Here is a 23165-nt window from a genome sequence, read left to right as displayed (position 1 = left end):
TATAGCCCTGATGAAGACCTGAAACTCAGGTCGAAACGTCGGCATAAAATAAATAAATATGGTTTTGTTTATTTATGTTGTTCTTTGCTGACCGCACCCCCCGACAAGCTTCTCCAAGAAAAAATATGTAATTTATATATGTCCGATCACTGATTGATTATTATGCTGTGTAATGTAGCAGTCCGATGTATTTTGGCAGCATGAATGAATAAAGTATTACATAAGATAAGTAAATATCCCTCTCTCCAGGTCAGGTCCATAATATCAGACTGACCAATATATTATGCGAGTTATTAGCATGGGTAACGCTGAGATAATTATAGCTTATGTCAATATCGATAACTATTAATAACTTTAATTTATCAATGTTGTTCTAAATATATATCTCGCTAATTATTCATCGAACGATCAAGCGTGATAGTATCGGTTTATATTTAACTTCCAAATACAAACAGAGAAAGGAGCGCTGACCGCAACCTACAGCACTAGATGAATCAGATAGCTCCCAACTTTGCGAATTAACACTATCTGCTTATGTCAACTATTGCTAAACAGACTTTAAACATTATATCACTTGCTCAAGTAAATTTTTTTTTTATTTATTTGTTGATATTGACAACTGTATAAAAAAAAATACAACCAGTAAATTTGATCATAATGACATAATGATATGATACAGGATGTAGAGAAACTACCCAGTAGTAGAACTCTAAAAACAGTTTACAATATAAGGTCACGAGGCTATCTTCTTTTCAGGCGCCTTGGAGGATTGCCAGGAATGGAAGAGGAAGCAAGGTTAGAAACGAGTGGGTTTGGGTGGTTAGGGAGTTTATTATGGAAGGAATAATATCGGGTTCGGGCTAGATCCGTTACATAAGGAACATTTAGGTCTTTATGGATGGTTTTATTAGTAACAAAATAAGGAGCATTGAGGATTTTACGAAGGATTTTGGATTGTAAAGATTGGATACGAGAGGAATTCGAAGGTTTAGTGGAGCCCCAAAGCTCAACTCCGTATGTCCAGATGGGCCTTATTATTGTCATGTAGATCAGTCTTTTGTAATGAGTTGGAAGTTTAGACCGTTTGTCTAGTAAGTGCTGTAGTAGTCGGAATCTGCGTGCAGTTTCCTGTCTTTTCAGTCTGCTCAAGTAAATAAATCTCTTATGGATCTGATTTGTGACTAGATGAATCAGTAATCGATTTCGTTATTTTATTCAATATTTCATGAATTATACAAATCTATACAAATGAGAAAACCTTTATAACTGCTAATTTTGATTAATTATTAGTTATACGTTTATCGTTGCCCACGCTCAGCGGAGAATGAAGTTAAAGTCAAAATAAAAAATATATAATCGCAAAAGGAAAAAAACAAAACAAAACAATAAAGAATAAATTACTTCTCAGCCGCCACGTTATTTTTGCTAGAAATAACGAAAACGAAGCATTATGCCACAATATAACTAAAATATACCACTTTATAAACAATTGTTGAATATGACCACTGGCGAATATCTTTACATATAGATAACAGAAAACCTAGGGGTGTTACCTACCCACCCGTTGAATTATCGTAATATTCCGTGAACAACAAAAAAAAAACATAAGTAAATTAACATGTAGAAAGCAGAGAAAGAACAACTGAATTATATGTACAAAAGTTTAATAATAAAGAAAAAATATATATACAGAGAATGAAAAAGGAAAAAAAAAGAATTCTTATCAATTAATAAAACAATTAAAACTTATAGGTTGACTTAACCTTAACCTTAATGACTATATATACATTATTATCCAAAAGAGTATAAAAGTGAATATAAAATAAAAAAAACAAGATAAAATTTAGTTCAAACCCCACGTAGTCCTCCACTTCTATTGTTAATGATCGTCTATTGAAGTAAACACCGTAATTGTGAAAAACAAAACATATATGACAACATTTCTCACATGGTGATATTCCGGTTCAAACCATAAAGACAGAGGGCCTTTAAACTATTAACACTTCACATTGAACAATCGTAACGTGTTCCAAAATGAAACTGTCACCTTCACAAAACCAAAACTCACTAGTCTGAACATACGAGTTCCCAGAATCAAAACTGTCGCCTTCACTCAAACAAAACACACTCGTCTCAAACATATCGCTCGTGTCTTGTTTTCACCATGACAACCGTAACACCTCTTGTCTACACAGATCTAGCCGGTGTTTTTATTTCACCATGACAACCGTAACACCTCTTGTCTACACAGATCTAGCCAGTGTTTTTATTTCACCATGACAACCGTAACACCTCTTATCTACGTACATATCGCCAGTGTTTTTATTTCACCATGGCAACCGTAACCCCTTTATAAAGATGAGTTAAAGATAAATGTTGATCGTTGTTTTTTTTTATTTCTAAAAAAAAATGTTTAAAACTTTAATTCAAATAACATTTCAGTCATACTTAAGGGCAATAAATATTAGGGTTGTGAGGACTCAACCAAACCATATATGTACATATTAACTAAAAATAAAGAGTAAACAAATAATAATAATAATAAATACAACAAAATAATTAAGTGCAATCTAAAATGGATATAAATAAAATTATACATAGACATCATATATAAACATATTGTTTAAATAAAATGAATTGAATCCAATTTCATTCTCAAAGTAGTCTTTATTTCCTTAAAAATTTCAGTCAAAAAGTATGCTATTTTGTTACTTTTCACATTAATATTAAAACATTTAATTCAAAATCAATTATCATTTTCTTATTACAACAATTTTTTTTTATAAGAAAGTGATAATATTTATTTTTTTTATTTATTTATTTATTGATATTTACAACTGTAAAAAAATACAAGTAAATTTGATCAAAAACATTTTACAATATAATGTCACGAGGCCATCTTCTTTCCAGATGGGCCTTATTATTGTCAAGTAGATCAGTCTTTTGTCTAGTAAGTGCTGTAATAGTCTAATAGTCGGAATCTGCGTGCAGTTCCCTGTCTTTTCAGTCTTATGTGAGGATTCATGGTGTAGTCCAAGATAACGAATCTGCAGAACAGGGGTAAGAGCCACATTATTAAAGTATAATGTAAGACAGTCGGCAGGTTTACGACGAAGAGTAAATGGGATTTGTTGGGATTTATTTTTATCCTCCAATTTCGACACCATTCTTTGAGGGTTGTGATATGGGACTGGAGAGTTTGGGATGCAATCAAAGGGTTATTACTAACTGTGAGCACACATGTGTCATCGGCATACGTGGTAAGGACATTGTTAGGAGTTGTTGGGATGTCAGCTGTATAGAGGGTGTAGAGGATGGGACCGAGGATTCTACCTTGAGGAACACCAGCGGATTGAAAATAGAGAGATGAATAGGAACCATTGTGGTTTACTTGGAATAATCTATTAGTAAGAAAGGAACGGATGATGAGAAAATATGGGCTGTAAGAATCGGATACGAGAGGAATTTGAAAGTTTAGTGGAGCCCCAAAGCTCAACTTCGTTTGACCAGATAGGCCTTATTATAATTGTGTAGATTTGTAATGAATTGGAAGTTTAGACCGTTTGTCAAGTAAGTGCTGTATAGTCGGAATCGATTTTATTTTGAAACATTTAAATTGCAGATATTTTTTTTCTATTCATTGGGATTTACATAATATAAAAATTAAAGGACTTTAATTAGAAAACCTAAGGCAAGTTTCATTGAAATCCTTTGAGATGTTTTGTTGATGCCATCAATTAAAATGAAAAACACCGTTTCCAGTAACTCCACAGCAGCTGTTAAGTACATTGTAAAAAATTTTCATAACAAATATTTATCGATTTTTGAAATTACTAAATATGTGGGATGATTAATTATTTCAAACATACAAAATTAAAGCTGCTTTGGAGGGAAAGCATTGTGAAAATTCCTCATTATACCCTGCTAATCTATGGGATAAGATCTAGCATATATTAAAGTCCGTTTAACTATGCCTTGATAATTATAGTTTAATCAAAATAGTTGGAGCCACGTTTGAGAAAATCGATAAAAATGTGAAAAATCGATTTAATGAGGTGATACTTGCGGTCAGTCGATTTTACCGAAAAGGTTGCAGTTACACCTCAGGCATATATAGCTGCACTACATATTTAATTGCAGTTTCCTAAGAATTTTCATTTTTTGAGAAATATTGTTCACATACAAACAATTTTGCAGTACTGGTTATTTTGATCCAGTGCACTTGAAAACTTACATTTTCGTCAAAAACCTGAATAAAATATTTTGCTCTTCTCCTAATTTTAAATTAATAATAAATACATTATCATGTTTTGGTACTGACCTGAATAGAAACAGCCCTGATGAAGCTCCAAAACGTGGGGCAAAACGTCGGCAAATAAATGGTTGTTAACTATTCTCGTTTCTTCAGCAAGGAACTAGGTCTTGAAATAAATACGGATAAAACAAAATACATGGCTAGCAATAGATATGCGAGTAATTTTGGTGATATAGATATAGGAGGTTTGAACAGGCAGATAGGTTTAAGTAATTAGGTTCTACGGTAACGAGAAAAAACGAAATTGATGAAGAAATAAAACTTAGGTTGAAGGCGGGAAATACTTGTTATTTTTTTATTTCGAAACTGCTTAACTCGCGGCTTCTATCGAAAAACTTAAAAACTACAATTTACAAAACTATTATTCTATTAACTTCCCACTGTTATTTATGGATCTGAGGCGTGGCCTCTTACACTAATGGATGAACAGTGTCTTAAGGTTTTCGAAAATAAAGTATTGCGCAAAATATTCGGACCGAAAAGGATGAATTAACGAGAGAATTTAGAAGATTACAAGTTATAGCATTGCAGCGTATAAGATGGCCGTGTAAGATTGTAGGGCTTAGTAACGAGCGGATTCCTAAAATGTTAATAAACACAGAACCAACGGATAAGAGGGGTAAACCGAAACGTAGATGGGAGGATTGTGTTAAAACAGATTTAGTGGAATTGGGTTGGGAGGAGCATCACTGGAAGGATGTATCAATTATTTAAAATAGAAAAATGGTAAAATTGGGCTACTCATTTATTTTATTTTCACTACTCTTCACGGTTGGGCTAGTAAAGGTTCCTTTTGAACCCCTACCAGCCGTAACATTTACTTTAACTTTTTTATTTCTTTATATTCATAGTTTTATTATGTTCGAGTAGAATATGGTCCGGGTGCGGTAAAAAAATAAAAATAAAATAGTAAATGATTTAGTGGAATTGGGTTTGGAGAGGCTTCAAACCTTGGGGTTTGTTAAGTCTTTATTATTATTATTATTATTATAACTATTTTTGTTTTCTTGTGACCACATCCCTGACCATATTCTTCCTAATTTAAATTAATACGATAAATTATTTATATATAAAAATAAATAATCACTTTATAATAATAAAACTAGTGTCATTTGAATGTATTTTCTATGATTCTGTCGAGGTTTAATGGTTTTTGAGTCTAGGGAACAAAGGGTCCAATTGCTCGAAAATCCGGTCTATATTGATAACACTGCCTGTTGAATCATATATATTTATTATTACCCCTTAATAATATAAATAATGCATGAATGATCCTCATTGGCCAGAGAGTAGATCCGCTCCTGGGTCCTTCCGCTATTGGATCCCGATCATAAACTTTTATGTTTTTTCCCGGAAGTTGATATCGGAGGGTTGTGATGGTGGATTTCATATAGGCCATCTGGCGGCGCCTCATAGAGATTACATTCCGTTACTTCCGTCAGCATCACGACTTAATCGAAAAGTCACAGCTTAATACTTCTTATCGTGTCTGCTCTAATATTAAAATTTTACTAAGTTAGTTATAGTAAAATTACAGATTGTTATCAGGGGTTTCTCAAAAGTCACTTTATTTGAGAAAACTCAGAAAGCAATAACATTTTTGTTTTTGAAATAAAAGCGCACAAGTATAAAGGACATTTTTAACTTTCCGATCTATAGAGAAGTTATTTTAATCACAGTGAAGTGGAAATTTTTACAAAGTTTCCACGTCGGGTAATCTGATTCCTTCAAAAGTGTTCATATTATATTTTGTGGAATTAGAAATAAATCTGTAAAACTAACTTATTTAATTTTATTTGATTGGAGAAGATGATCGGGGGTTACGGTCAGCAATGAAACAACATAAATAAATAAAAAATATTTATTTATGCCGACGTTTCGACCTGACTGTCAGGTCTTCATCAGGGCTATAAAAACCAAAATACAACAGTTTAGCAGAAATCTCTGCCTACAACTGTAAGTTGTTTTTTCTCTCTTATATTATGTCTTATTTCTTCTTATTTTTTATAACACTGTTTTTACACTCCCCGTTAATGTATCCGTTTTTACACGCCTTTTATATATTGATACATTTTATTACTTTTTGGGCTCTCATTATTTTACATTTTACACCTTTTTATGTTGGTTTATTCTTTTTCTTTTTTTTAATCTCACATTGACTATTTTATCTCTATGATCTTTTGACTTGGTCTTTTGCCGCCCTGCACTCTAGCGGCTTTTTCTACAATTTATATCAATGTAGCCTGGATTCTGTTCCTTTAACCTTACTCTCCATTTATTTCTTCGTATCCCCTGTTTTCATTCCTTTTACATTATTGTTTTTCTTTTTTTAAACTAATTCTTTATAGATTCTTTCCACTGTATCATTTATTTATTACTCACATTTATATGTATATAAATAATAATGTAATCAATCTACTACTGTCTTTTTCCATAGTTATTAATCAACTTTTTTCTCTCTCTAAATGATGGTTTTTGTCTTTTTGTTTTTATAGCCCTGATGAAGACCTGCAAATCAGGTCGAAACGTCGGCATAAATAAATATTGTTTTGTTTATTTATGTAGTTTCTTTGCTAACCACACCCCCGATCATCTTCTCCAATCTCCAATCTACGGTCAACTATCTACACCTCATTAATTAATTTTAGGAAGATAGTCTGTGTGATGGTTAATAAAGGTATCAAAACAGTAAAAGAAAACTATTTCTTGTTGTTGATTCAGTTATTACAAATTCAGAATGAGAAAGAATTACTAACATCTTTTTCAATTTGCTTTTCGTTGATACAAATAAATTATTACAGTACTTAAAAAAATATTTCGAACGTAATCAAAATTTAAACTGAGTTTAATCATAGTCATTTACTAGTTCTTCATAGTTTTCTTCTAATGCTTTGCAAATTAAGTCTTAGGATTAGTCTTAGATCTCCTTAATTAAGTACATTAATATAACTTACCGAGAGCGTACTCTGTAACGCTATGCTGGAACTATGATCAGCTGAGTTATACTAATTTGCTAGCCAATATTCTGGTAACATAACTCAAGTCCATTAAGGCGAGAAGCTCCATCCTAACCAGGTCGATAAGTTATCTAGATGAACCGACTACCTCATCTCATCTTGTAAGGTTTTAGTCAAGTGATAATATTCTCCGCCTATAATCCATTAGAATATCCAATATATACACAATATTTTAAAATTTTAAATTATTAGCAAATCAAATCACATTTACTCTTCGTCGTAAACCTGCCGACTGCCTTTAATAATGTGGCTCTTACCCCTGTAGAACAGATTCATTATCTTGGACTACACCTTGGTAAACGTCTAACCTGGAATCTTCACACAAGATTGAAAAGACAGGAAACTGCACGCAGACAAACAGTCTAAACTTCCAAGACTGATCTACATGACAATAATAAGGCCCATCTGGACATACGGAGTTGAGCTTTGGGGCTCCACTAAACTTCGAATTCCTCTCGTATCCAATCCTTACAATCCAAAATCATACATAAAATCCTCAATGCTCCTAATTTTGTTACTAATAAAACCATTCATAAAGACCTAAATGTTCCTTATGTAACCGATCTAGCCCGAAACCGATATCATCATCATCCCTTCCATTATAAACTCGTTTTTAGATTTCTACTACTGGCTAGTTTCTCTACATCTCATTATGGTCTTACTTTAAATTTGCTTGTTGTATTTTTTATACAGTTGTAAATATCAATAAATAAATAAAAAATTATTAGCAATAAATATTGAAGTAAAAATTTGTTTTATTAAAGATAAAACAAAGTTTATGATTGCAAAACGCCGAAAAATCCACCCTAGTGACATGGATTGCGTGGATGGAAATCGTTTCTGAAAGTCGATAGTTTCAAACACATCGGCTCCACAGTAACACCAATGAATGATCAACGGATTGGTATAGACTATCGTATAACAAGCGCGAACAGAGCCTTCTCTCTTCAAGAATACCGAAATTCCGAAAAATCTGAAGCTAAGAGTTTACAATGGACCCAAACAGGTACCCTAGAAAGCAGGATCGAGATATTTGAACGGAAAGTCCTCCATGAAATTACAGGAGAGACTGGTCAGTCGATGTCTCATGATAAGAGTAAAGATGGTTCGAGGGATATGGCTCGAAGCAATCCATCAGGACGACTATACGCAACAATGAATGCCAGTGTAATTGGCAAGAGATCACTTTAGAGGTCAAAAACCAGATTGATAGACAGAATCATCAAAGATATCAAAGAGCCAACAAGGCACTCAGTGACCAAAGTTTCACATAACTTCTACTTTTCATTCAATTTAGGCATGTTGTAATAAATTACTTAAATAAAAACTTAGAAGTAAACTATAACATGAAGTTTTGTAAGGAAAGGTTATAAAACAAGTTGCTAAAAACTCCGTTAGGAGCTCTTATGCATTTACCATTTAACATGACTTTAAATAGGACTGCTCACAATCCTATACTTATAACATTTAACACGGTAAGAGATTTTATATTTATCACAATATCATGAATACCGCTAATATAGTAATATAGGAAGTAATATTGTAATTTAGTAATAGAGGAAATAATATAATAATGTATATTGAAATTATTGAAATAAAACTGTCAAACTAGAATAAACAATCAAATATTAAAACTTTTGAAAAAAAAAAATGAAAATACAGTCAGGTATGTTGTCACTTGGTCACTCTCTTTAAAACACGACAGTTGTATGTTTCTGATTTGTTCTTTCTTTCATTGTTATTTTTTTTTTTTTGTTCATTCTTTCTCAACTTTTATTTAATCACATCTTACTTTCTTAATTTTCCGTCTCTAAGTATGTATATTTTTTTGTTTTTATTTCTCTCATATATGCTATACTTTTTACATGTTATTCCGTCTTCTGTGCATTTAAAATCTAATAGTATTTGTTATTTCTTTTTTAAAAATACTTATTATTTTACATCTTATTTTTATTTATTTTTTCCATAAAGTGGGTACCCTAAATTGAGTGAAATTTGGCAGTCAAGCATGATTCTGACAAAATCACCCACTTGCACAGCCTTTGGTCTATGAACAGTGCTTTTATTTCTTATTATCTTTATTCCAACTTCCTTACAAAGTGCTACACTCCAGGCCTTTCATAGGTTTAAGCGGTACAGATTTAATTTAATTTATATTTATTTTTCACTTATATTTTAATAATTTTTAACCCTATCTTAGTTTACTTCTTTATATCTTATTATCCTACATTTTCAACTTATTTTCTGTTGTTTTATATCTTTTTTAATCCTCACGAAGCCATGCAAACTGGGGAGAAATGTAGGCGAATAAATAATTGCTAACTATTTTGTGTTTCTTTTTGATCACACCTTACCACCCTACCATATCTATTCCTATATAATTTTCTTCGGATCAGTTTTCTAAACCAGAGTAACAATTGTTGTATTCATAGAAATATATTTTGCTTTGCAATCCACAACTTGTACGCGGTTCATTGAATCCAATCCTTTGTGGAAATAATCGAACCATAAGTTTCAGTGCACTTCGGTCTGGTTGACTTGATGGCCAACCAACCCCGTTATTATTAGTCTTCTAGCTCTGAATTGCTTTGTAATTTTAAACTACATCAGAACTTCTGTGAAATAAAAAAGAATGTTATATAACCTAAAGATTAACAATTAAATTGTAATTCTAAATTATTTGAAAATAAATAACAAGGAGTATATAGTCGTCATTAAAAATAATATTATATGGAAAATAATTACTTATGAGTTTCGCTTTTCAATGAAATGCTTCTTCTCTTATATCTTTTGCTTCAGTACTGTCATGAATTGTTATACAGCTCAACCATTGCAGTGACTTTACTACCAATACATTACTGTACTTTCACCTATCACGTCGGATCAAGTGCGACAGTACTGTCGTGATCGAAGTGCCATGACGACCGGTGTTATTCAACCACTGCGGTGACTTCCACAAATTGTTATGTGGCTCTTTTTTGATTGATAGATTGATTTATTTATTGATAGATATTACAATCTGCTACACAGTTGTAGGCAATAGGTAATAGTGATGAATGATCTCATACATACTAAAATAAAAATAAAAAATAATTAAAAAATAAATTAAAAAAAAAAAAAAGAACTCTCTTAAAATATATACAAACAAAAGAATAGACAAGATGAACATAATCAAACTATCTATATGAAAAATAAATAAATAAAATAACATAATGATAAAATAATATATACAATATTTACACAATCGACCTGAGGGGATCCCTGAGCCCACTCTATCCCCCACGTGTGAGGGGTAGAGCAGAGCTCAAGAGATCCCAGCGCATCCCTCTGTGTGTGGCTTTAACATGGCAGTAGTTTCACTACCACTACAGGTACCATCACTAGTGCGACAGCGTTACCATGTCGGCCAAAATCATAAAATCGTCTAGTGGTTAGGACATTGCGTTGTGGCCGCAATAACCCAGGTTCGAATCCTGGTCACGGCACTAAGTTTTTTTTAAAACAATAAAATATGCAGTAAAGAGATTGATGAAAATTTATTCAAATATTTTTAATACTTCATCTAATTTTTTTTTTTAATAATTTATTTATTGTTATTTACAACTCTATAACATATATACAACAAGTAAAAGTAGATAGTGACATGATACAAACATGCGCAGACTCTAACCATTGATAGAACTCCAATAATATTTCTAGAGGAGAAGATCCCGAGGTCATCTTCTTTTCAGACATCTAGGAGGATTATTAGGAAATCAAGTGAAGCCAGGTTAGAAACAAGTGGATTTGGATGGTTGGGAAGTTGTCCATGGAAGGATTTGTATCTGGTTTTGGCCAAATAGGCAACATATGGGACATTGAGGTCATGATGGATGACGATTTGTGACAAAGTAAGGAACATTAAGGATTTTGAACTGTAAGGATTGGATTCGAGAGGAATTAGATACTTTAGTGGAGCCCCATAGCTCAATTCCGTATGTCCAGATAGGGCTTATAATAGTCATGTAGATCAGTCTTTTGTAATGGATTGGAAGTTTGGACCGTTTGTCTAGTAAATGTTGTAATAGTCGGAATCGACGAGCAGTTTCCTGTCTTTTCAGTCTTGTATGAGGATTCCATGTCAGTTCATCTAATTTAAATCTCAATTTTAACTATTTATTTTTAAAAAAAAATATTGCTTTATGTTTTATTATTTATTTATTTATTTTTTTTAGTTTCTTGGGCTTAATATTAAAACTGTTTTGTAGCTATTATTCAAGATTTTCATTGTTTTCAGAGTCATGGCAATTGTTTTATAACTGATGCATCCAACATTATTAAGTATACTCTCAATACCAGTGACAATACTGGGAGAGAAGCGCTAGAACCATTCGATTCGGGATTCAGAATAAATATTGTATATAGCAAGGATTTTGTTCAAGATTTTATTTTAACTATTTACTCCATTTGTTTTCTTATTTTCTAATATTTAACTCAGTTATTCCTACATATTTATCCATGATCTACATAAATATATATGATTTTATTTGTATCCATTTTAGTTTATACTTTATTATTTCATTGTATTTTTTTTACTACTGTTATTTAATTACTTTTTATTTTTATATATAAATAATCGCTTTACTTTCTTGAGATAAGTTATTATTGTTTAAATAAATTAAATTGTATCCATTTCAATCTTAAAACATTGCTTACTTCTTTAAAGGTCCAACGTTTCGGCCAATTGGGCCATCCTCAAGGACAATATTAAATACAAATTTACATTTACATCAATAATTTAAAAAAAATTTTCAGGCTATTCTGTGCAGGTCAACAATTTCAGTCAAAATTAAACCATTTTTTAACTCTTTACATTAATATTAAAATTGGTAATATCAATCAGTTGAACATTATTATTGATTTCCAAACCTCAAAAGCCGCCTGAATACCCATCCTCCTATCGTCCTATTGCTTTGTTACCTATCTTGGGCCAAATCCTTGAGAAACTCATCTTAAGACGCCTGTACCCTATCCTTGATTACAACCACATAATCTCAGATCACCAGTTTGGTTTCCGAACATCCCACTCCACTATCCAGCAATGCCATCGTGTGGTTGATGTTGTCTCGTCTTCATTGGAGCGCGGAATGTACTGCTCGGGAGTCTTTCTTGATGTAGAACAAGCTTTTGATCGAGTTTGGCACACAAGACTGCTTTACAAGATCCGTAAATTCCTACCCCCTACATACTTCCTTATTATCCGTTCTTATCTCTCCGACAGATTATTTCAAGTAAATTACAACGGCACTTATTCATCCCTATACCGTCAGTCTGCTGGTGTACCTCAGGGTAGTATTCTTGGTCCTATCCTGTATACAGTTTTCACAGCTGATATCCCAACCCATCCTAACACTATCCTCACCACGTATGCCAATGACACATTTTATCCCAAACCCTCCAATCCCACATCACCACCCTTGAAGAATGGTGCCAAAACTGGAGGATTAAAATAAATTCTAATAAATTCCAATAAATCCCACCAAATCACATTTATCCTTCGACGTAAACCCATGACCTCTTGCCCCACAGTATCCTTTAATAATACCCCACTTATTCCTGTTGAACAGATCCGTTACTTAGGACTACATCTCGACAAACGACTGACATGGAATCCTCATACAAGACTAAGAAGACAAGAAACTGCTCGTAGATTCCGACTATTGCAACATTTACTAGACAAACGGTCTAAATTGCCAATCCATTACAAAAGACTGATCTACATGACTATTATAAGGCCTATCTGGACATACGGAGTTGAGCTTTGGGGCTCCACTAAACCATCAAATTCCTCCCGAATCCAATCCTTACAGTCCAAAATCCTTAATACTCCTTACTTTGTCACAAATCAAGTCATCCATCAAGACCTCAATGTTCCATATGTTGCCGATTTGGTCAGAACCAGATACCCCGTTCCTTCTATAATAAACTTCTCAACCACCCAAATCCACTTGTTTCTAACCTGGCTTCTCCTTCATTACCTAATAATCCTCCTAGGCGTCTGAAAAGAAGATGGCCTCGAGATCTTCTCCTCTAGAAATGTTATTGGAGTTCTATCAGTGGGTAGATTCTCCATATGTTTGTATCATGTCACTATGTCACGTACAGCAAATTTACTTTTTGTATATATGTGTATACAGTTGTAAATAACAATAAATAAATTATTAAAAAAAAAAAATATTATCACTTTCTTTTCAAAACTGCAAATATATAAGTAGTGATTTAAACAATTATTTTTTTTGGTGGTAAGACACTGTTCTACTAACTTTAAATACCCGAGTTCGAATATGTAACAGATAATCATTTTCTATTTTACCGAAGCCATGAGTTAGCCCTGTGGCTTTGGGAGCCTTCCAGTATCTGGCGGTCGAGCGTGATCTAACCGAATCACTACCGTGCACAACCATTTGTCTAGTATTACCCCTCGTGAGTTGTAATAGGACACATTTAATTTAAATACATATATTCTGTAATGTTTTTATTATTATTATATCATATAATTTTATATTAAAACGAATATTTGATCTAAATCTGGGCCACCAGGCTTTCCTTAATATTTTTTATTTATGTTTAATAATATATCATATTATTAAGGGAATTATATTTGATAAAAATTATTACCCTAGAAGATAATAGATGGCAGCACTGATCCACTTAGCTCCAAGCTGTTTGCCGAAGGTTTATCGATACTCCTTCGTCATCTCCTTATCTCGGCCACCGTTCGCTGCGGGTATAACGAAGTGGGTGCGATAGCGGGGTAAGAGCGCTCAGTGAAAATCATTGGGGGGGGGGAGGGGTGTGAAAATCTGGAAAAATTTTTCGCTGAAGACTGGAGTTAATGATCCCGAAGAGAAACTTGTCCACCCCACCCCTTGGCCGATAGAGATCGCCTCCTACGCTCTGTCCGGACTTGGGAGTTTTAATAAGTTACCCTGTCGTCCTTTGGATTAATGAATTAGTGAGTTTTGTTGTTTATAAGTGATAAGTTCATTAAGTCAAGCTCTGGATGATTTAGAGTTTTAGAGTGCTGTTAATACTCGTACTATCCACTATGGGTAAGAAAAATCAGGTCCTCACCACACAAATATAACTTACCATCCTATTACGAAATGTGATTAACCCTCGTACGTTTCAGAAGAGCTGTTTCTTTATTATTGAAGATGACAATGCTTCGCTATATAGTACAAGAGCCGGGAAGAAAAGAAGGCAGTTATCTCACCCCAATTTTGTATTACTGTTGGGGCGAGGGGCGTTTCGTGAAAGAAAAAAACCGACCTCTTCCTCAGAGAAAAATTGTTTGCTGGTTCGGGTTATACAAAATAAAAAACGGAGGACCTGAAATGAATATCACAAAAAAAAAATAATTATAATAAAGAAAAATTAAAGAATAAAAAAAAACCATGAATGGAATATGGTCCGGGTACGGTAAAATAAAACTCAAATAGTAGAATTGTACTATTTTATTGAGCCAACGTTTCGCCCCACGTTGCAGGGCTTCGTCAGGGCTAAAAAAGATACAAACACTATAGTTACAAAAAGGAAAAAAAAAAAAAGAAAAAACATAAGTGTAAAATAACAGGGGTATAAAATGTAAAAACGTAAGATATAATAAGAAAACTTAAAGGTTATAAATAGTAATTATCTATCTGTTACTATTACCCTTTTCATTTATTATTTATAACCTTTAATTTTTCTTATTATATCTTACGTTTTTACATTTTATATCCCTGTTATTTTACACTTATGTTTTTTCATTTTTTTTTTTTTTCCTTTTTGTAACTATGGTGTTTGTATTTTTTTAGCCCTGACGAAGCCCTGCAACGTGGGGCGAACCGTTGGCTCAATAAAATAGTATAATTCTACTATTTGAGTTTTTTTGACCGCACACGGATCATATTCCATTCATCTATACACACGGTCTATCAATAATCTTCCAATAAAAAAAAACCTTCCAACTGATATACAAATTTAATTAAATTAAAATATAAACAAATAAAAAAAATGAACTGTTTCTTGTTTATTAAATAAATCAAAAATTGTATCCTTATTAGTTTCAACACTTTTTATTTCAACAGTCCAACGTTTCGGCCATTTCGGCCATCCTCAAGGACAATCTAAATATTTAACAGCTTATATTGTATATTCATTTGTAACATTTATAACAACAAGATTATCACTAATAATATAACATACATTCAATACAAATTCTCATATCACATCAAAACTTAAAATTTGTTTTGTAGGCTTTCTACCCAGGTCATTAATTATAAGTTAAAACCCTATGAAAAAGTCAATTATTAGAAAGTCATATTTATTAATAATAATCTTACCTAAGCTTATGTTTAGTTACCTATTTTTTAAAGATTCATACATATTTAAAACTTTTAATTTTCAATTTATCTACACTATCACTACCATTTAAACAAACTATTTATAACCTTCCACTCACTCAGGTCAGCCTTTATTTAAATTTAATTTAATTTGCATTTTTATCTCAGTTGGTATTTATTCTAATTCTCAAAATTCATATTAAAATCAATAGTAACAAATGTCTTCAACATTTTTATAAATTAATTTTGCTTAAAATCTCTGCATAATGTTGGTTTAAATTCCTAGTATCTGTTTTAAAATTAATTGTGTAATTGATGTTTTTTTATATATAAATTGACTCAAGTATTTTTCTTTTGAACATATTGTTTTCTTTATGTAAAATTATGGTGTTATCAAAATCAAAATTATGTTCATTTTTGGCTGCATGTTGTACTAATGCTGTTTTATTGGGATCCTTTTCTTTATTTCTTGTATCATTTTTGTGTTGATATATTCTTTTTCTGTATCTTATTGTTACAAAAAGATATAAGAGTTAATGGTGAAGTAAAATCTTTGGATATATATGTATAAAAATAAGAGAATTTTCGTTATAAAAAAAAAATAGTATTTCAGTCTGTGAGAAGTAAAAAAAAAAAAAGAAAGGAAACAAAACAAACTAAGTATGAGGCTCGACGAGAGAAAAAAAAGTCACCCATAGTAGATGGACGGGGGGTCGATATGCGCATATCGATTATATTTCTCACTTCCGCCGTCATCCATACGTCGGTTGAAAATTGGGTGGGTGAGGGTCCTGAAATGAACCCCAAAAACTCCAGTGACCTCAAAAAGCGGTGAGCCAGTGGGTACCTCTCAACTCTGACTTAGACTCTAGACTCTACGCTGCGGACTGCATAATGCCTTATCAGTCCGTAAATTAAATAACATAAAAATCAGTGAAGACTAAAATGACTTTATTCTAACATATTTACAAGAACTACATGTTACTGTTACTGTTACTAAGTCTCTATCTTCTAACTTAGCTATCTAGTGCTAGGAAATATATATGTACCCTTGAGAAGAGGGTTTGGACCAATCAAATAATTTAGGAAATTAGGCGAAGCCTAGAGAGCCTATGAAGTAAGTATCTGGGAGGGGGAAAAAGGCGTGACTAGAAGCAGGGTGTGAGGCTTCCAAGAAATTGGGGTAAGAGTCATGATCTTGTGAGAACTAACTTTCATGTGTTAAACATAAAATAGTTAGACTGATGCAAGTCCATTGTGAGATGACAGCAAGTGTCAGCCCTTGCCATTGATACAGGATACTAAGGGCTTGAAAGGGCTGTTCGAAGGGTCTCTGGGGCCTTCTTAGAACCTATTCGTTTTTATTGGGTTCCTTTTTTTCTATAAAATTGTAAGAGAATGTGGACTTTATATATGCAACCATATGTCTAAAGTGACATAGGTTCAGTCGGGCAAGGGACAATTGTTTAAATTTATAATACCGGTTACTTAACTCGTATACAGGCACTAATTCCATTGCAGCTCGCAATGTTGTTATATATGCCGAGCCGCAGCGATGTATTTATATTACACACGCAACACAACAAACTACCTTAACTGTATTTACATTATAAATTCTAATTTAATTTTAATTACAAAAAATATAAAGACTAAATGGTTATTGAAAAAAAGGAAATTAACTTATGATTAACAACAAATTAAAACACCAATTGGAAGAAAATAAAAAAGATTAATTTGCAGTTAAAAGAAATAGAAATAAAGGAAAATTGAAAATAAATGACACTTTGGATTTTAACAGTTAAGTTAAACAAAAAAATACAAATGTAGTTAACTACTGCCCAACTCTGTTCGGAGTCAACCCAGCCTCATAAAGTTGGTAAACTTAATTGGTAAAAATCTGGTGGTTGAGCGTGATTCTGACCAAATCGCCTCCTAGCACAACCATTAGTTTAGTAACAGTACTTCCTTATTCCCGTACACATAATCATTTATGTAGTAGTTTTACGACCAAATTCCACATTATGTATATTTTATTTTTATAAAATCGACCAGGAGGTTCTAAATCGAGTGAAGAAGGCCAATGGATTTCCAAAACTCTTATGGCAACCAGAGATAGTGAAATACGGATATTTAAATCCGTGTTCCTCCCAGTCCTCCTGTATGGATCAGAATTACAAATGATCAATAGTTGCATAATAGCTCCTACGTTTCGGCCTTTCCGGCCATTCTCATTGATAACTAATCATTACTATACCATAAAATAAATAATAATTTTCCTTATATGATTAAAAACTTTTTATTTATTGATAGATAATACAATCTGCCACACAGTTGTGGGCAATAGGTAATAGTGATGAATGATCACATTCATACTACAATAAAATAAAATAAATAAATGAACGAAAAAAAAAATCTCTCTTAAAACATATACAAACAGATGGATAAACAAAATTAACATAATCAAACTATGTGTATGAAAAAATAAATAAATAAAATAATGATAAAATAATATAATCTCTAGTCACATTTACACTGTTATATACAATATTTACACAATCGACTTGAGCTCACAATCCACAAGCACAATCCCTGAGCCCACTCTATCCCTCACGTGTGAGGGGTAGGCAGAGCTCAAGAGATCCCAGCGCATCCCTCTCGCCGGATCACTGGTCATAAAAATAATATAAGTTTTCTTCACATTATTAATTATATAAACTACTTTAATTTATATATAATTTAAATTCTTATTTGATACTAGTTTGTTTTATCACTTATAATAAGAAAATATCCACCCAGTCTCATATATAATTAAAATCATATATTATTATATATAAATTAAAATTTTTGATTAATATTAATAATGTGGAGAAAACATTGTTATTTTAATTATATATGGAAAAGTAATTATTTAGTTGTAATTATTAATCATCTTTATGAAAGCCCGGAATGGCCGAAACGTAGGAGTAATAATAAGACTATATGGATATTTTTATTATAATTAATAACCTTTTTTATATTATTCTAAACATTCAATATGTAATTACTATACTAAAACTGTCCCTGTTCTGTTCTTGTCAACAGTGAACACTTTTTAATTTTATTTAATTAAAGATGTAAAATATCATTACACTGTATATATATATAATTATTATTTTATCATTAGTTGTGTTTTTGAAATTATTTATATTTTATTTTAGCTGTGTTATATAAATTAAATCATAAGTTGTAAAGAAATAATTTCAAAATTGTGTACTTTTAGTATGTAATCCGTTGAAGCCTCTGCTATATACGAATATTTAAAAGTGTTACAAATAATTATTTCATTATATTTTTATTATTTCTTCTGGTTATGTTGTCACAGATCACACAAGATGGATCACATTGTTATACTTTGCTTAATAAAGAAATAAATACCTGGGTCATAAATATATTATTATTGTTAATTACTATTATTATTATTATTATTATTATTATTATTATTGGTGATAATAACTGGGATAGGAACCTCCTGAGCACTTTTCTTAAAAGCATGAAACAGTAGAAGCCTGCTGGATCACTTACATTCCTTCCAAGGGCACCAGAGATTGGGTTTCGGTAAACACTTTCTTCTCGAGTTGTCGTAGCTTGGTGGCAGTTTTGGTGATATCTTAAAAATATTTTTTTCCTGCGTATTAAAAAAAATATTATTTACAAGTATTTTAAACTTTTCATTTACGTGAATTTTTGCCTCAAAGGCTGACCTCTTACGAATTTAACTTAGTGCAAACTATCAAGCAACTTAAAGACACACTAAACATTTAAATACACACTACGCCGACATTATAAATAGTTGTACCATATAAAAATTAATTAGGAAATAGAAAATTAGTCAAATCATAAATTTTAATTTTAATTACACAATAGATAAATTGGGATATATAAATAGAGAGGTAACAAAACAGCATACTGGACATGTTTATAAGTTCCAAAGGGGTAGTATACAATAGGGGTATTCATGATATTGTGTTAAATGAATTTAGTTGTTCAAAATTTCTTTAATTTTGTCTTAATGGTTCCTTTGTGGTTGGTAAAAAAGTTTTTTCTTCTCTTGTATTGCTATTTGCTAACAAAACATGACCCTATTAAAAAAAAAAACACAATAAATTCATAATAAGTAAATGAATAGTTACAAAATTAAATTTAAATTATATTTAAAATTAAATAATATAATATAAATAATTTATTCAAATTCTCGAGACTGGTATTCATCTATTAAATAAATCAAATGATATCCTTATTAAGTCTCGACCTTCTTTATTATATCAATTGTTCAACGTTTCGTCCAATTCGGGCATCCTCAAGGACAATCTTAGATATAAATTCACACCTCACAACAAAATTAAAAAAAAAAATGTTTTACAGACTATTTTAATTCAGTAAAAATTACGCTATTTTGTCATTCTTTACCATAATTTTAATATATTTATAAATAGTTTGTTTATCTAATAGTGGATAGAATATATTTAATCTAAAATTACAGTTTACAAATTATGGAAGTTCTAAAAAAAAATAGGATGATTTTGATTTGAATTCGATGACCTGGGCAAAATAGCCTGTAGAAGGTTTTTTTTTTTTTAATTTTGATGTGAGGTGTAAATTTATGTTTAATATTGTCTTTGAGGATGGCCGAAACGTTGGACTGTTGATATAATAAAGAATGTTGAGACATAATAAGGATACCATTTGATTTATTTTATAATATAATAATTTACAATTAAAGTATTATGAATTTAAATTCATAATAAGTAAATGAATAGTTGAATAAAATAAAGGGTTAGTAAAAAGTTAAGTGGAACAACCTAGGAAATATATATTATAAGGTTGTCGAATATATTATAAATTATTTTTGTTTTCAGACAATGTTTAATGCTACGGTCAATTTTTTAAAAAAAGAAACCGATTGGAATTATGAAAGATTTTTTTTTTTAATTGATAATTTATTGAGTTCATTATTTCGTTTTTTTTTCTGGGCTATGTTCCAGGCGAAAGCTTCTTTACGATATTCTAGGGGATGGAATTCTGCCAGTTACCAATTTATTTTTAATTTCTTTCGCTTATCAGTTGCAAACAATGCTATATTTCATTTATAATCATTATTTTTTTATAATTGTTTACAATAAATTGATAATAATATTATTTATGAAATTGTTTTCAAAATAAAACTCCCACCCATTCTAACAAAAATAATACAATATTAGAGGGATATGAGTTGAAGTTGAAGCGAGGTTAACTTATAAGTTGTCGAATATTCGATGATAAATGCTCTCAGTAATTACTGGAAATTGATTATGAGTTATCAATTTTTCTTTGTGGTAGACAGATAAACAAATTTTTTTAAAAATATTTTTATTGAGATTTACAACTGTACATAAAATTACATTTAGTAAATTTGCTGTAATAATTGTAATAACAGTTGTTTTGAAATATATTTATTTTAATGTTTTCTTAATTTTAAAATGTTTTTATTTTATTTTTTCATTTAGCCCTGACGAAGCTCTGAAAAGTGGAGCGAAACGTTGTTTTACAATAAATAGTTTTCTTCTATAACTTTGATACCTTTATTGACCGCCACTCGGACTGCCTTCCTACAATTTATATTTTAATGTTTTCCTTAGAAGTTCCTAGAAATCATTAAATAAAAAACTTTACCAACTTAATTCAATTTTATATTCAATCCTTACTTTTAAGAACAGTAAATAAATTTTGGGATCCTTAATATCCACATTCAAATGATTCTGAACAGAACAGAGAAAGAAACAGGAATTTCTCTTGAACGTATGTGATTTAATGAACGGTTTTACAGATAATTACCTTCAACGTTGCCTTCAAAGGGCGTGGCCTAATCCCCACCTCTTAGCGTCATTTTTGCTTCGAAGGAGAGTAGGGTCATGGCTCCTATATAAACTAATATTAGCGGCTTCATACCAAGAAATTACATTTGCGGAAAATTCGAGTTAACATAGTACACTGAAACTCCGAATTCGACTTAATAGAGTTAACCGGTTCCTCCTTTCGTAATTTTCATTAAAGTTCATTGGTACACAGGGATGACTGCATGTATTTGTATATATACACAATTTGAAGGAAAAATCGATATTTCGGAGTCAACCCTGTTACTCAAAGCATTTATAGATATAAATTCCTCTATAAAAAAGGAATTTATATATATATGACTGTTGTTGTTGTCTGTTCGTCGGAGGTGGCAATGTAATCAAGAGAGCTGTGAATATATAATAGCAAATCAAAGTCCTTCCCTCACTTCAATATTGAATATTCAACAGATAGAGATTAATTACCGGATGAAATGCTACGTCAGTTAGCTGTAAATTGTCAGTTGGCTCCGCGGGGTAATTGATTGTCTTTGTATTTATTAGGAATTAATTTGTTCAGCAGTGTTTAAGGTAGAACAAATAATTTATAAATTACTTCAGAGTGTTAATTTAAATCTATTCAAAATCTATTAACTGAAAAATGATAATAGATTGAATTCCTGAGTGAAATCGACGACTAATGGAAGCTTATGGGCTTAAGTATTTATTAGTTAAAATAGAAACAAATCTGGTAGAGTACGCGTAATACACACATTTCATTTGCCACTCTGAGTTAAAATAGATCCTCGCTCGTTTAAAAAAATATTATACACATTATGATAATCACAGATTAGATATTATTCACTACATACTTTACACACAATACTTTCTCGTACTAAGTTTCAAGGGTGTACCCAGGATAAAAATTAGGGGAGGGAGAGACATTGTCAAACAGCTGCCCTAATCAATCAGGTTTCTAAATTTCAGCATGAAAAAGGTGAATAAAACCTAAATTTAAAAAAAATTATATATAATTTCGCAGTGCAGCCATTACAATTAGTATTTAGTTGAAAAAAAAAATTATTTTTTATTAAATTAATAATATTTTGTCACTTGTAGGGGGCTGTCCCCTCTGCCCCCACTGGGAACGCCCATGCTAAGTTTCCTAACGACACTTTCAAGCTACAAATTGACTTTGCTTCTTATTGTACTTAACTTAAATTATTTTTTGTAAAGTGTTGAACAAATCAACATTGACAATACTAAGTATGATTTTATGAAGTAAGTTATCCTGTCAACAGTAAGGTTTAAATAATGGTTAAGTAAAATTGAAAACGCTTTGCCAAAAAAAAAAAAAAAAAAATTAATCCCCGTTATACTATTTCAATCTTGGATATTCCCCTTGATATTAAGAAAAATTTTAATGTGCATTGATATTCTGAGTTTAATCAAAATCGATGGGGCCATTTTTGAAAAAAATAGAAAAATCTATTAGAATATAAATTTTAATGATCTATATAATAAATCATAATTTCTGGTCTGTTAATTTTATCAAAAAAGTTGCAGTCATGTATATAAAATATATTATTAAAAATATCATTTAAAAATTCATACAATT

General features: G+C 31.2%; 1 protein-coding gene across 7 annotated transcripts in view; it reads left to right on the top strand.

Moving 5' to 3' along the window:
- The window catches only part of Trpgamma (Transient receptor potential cation channel gamma), a 980713-nt gene that overhangs the window by 781968 nt on the left and 175580 nt on the right, over window positions 1-23165 (top strand). The gene's annotated exons all lie outside the window — the stretch shown is intronic.

Source organism: Halyomorpha halys, unplaced genomic scaffold (genome assembly GCF_000696795.3).
Source record: "Halyomorpha halys isolate HHAL.00 unplaced genomic scaffold, Hhal_1.1 Scaffold3.1, whole genome shotgun sequence".
NCBI classification, from domain to species: Eukaryota; Metazoa; Arthropoda; class Insecta; order Hemiptera; family Pentatomidae; genus Halyomorpha; species Halyomorpha halys.
The sequence above is the reverse complement of the archived record's forward strand: the minus strand, read 5'-3'. Positions and strand labels throughout refer to the sequence as shown.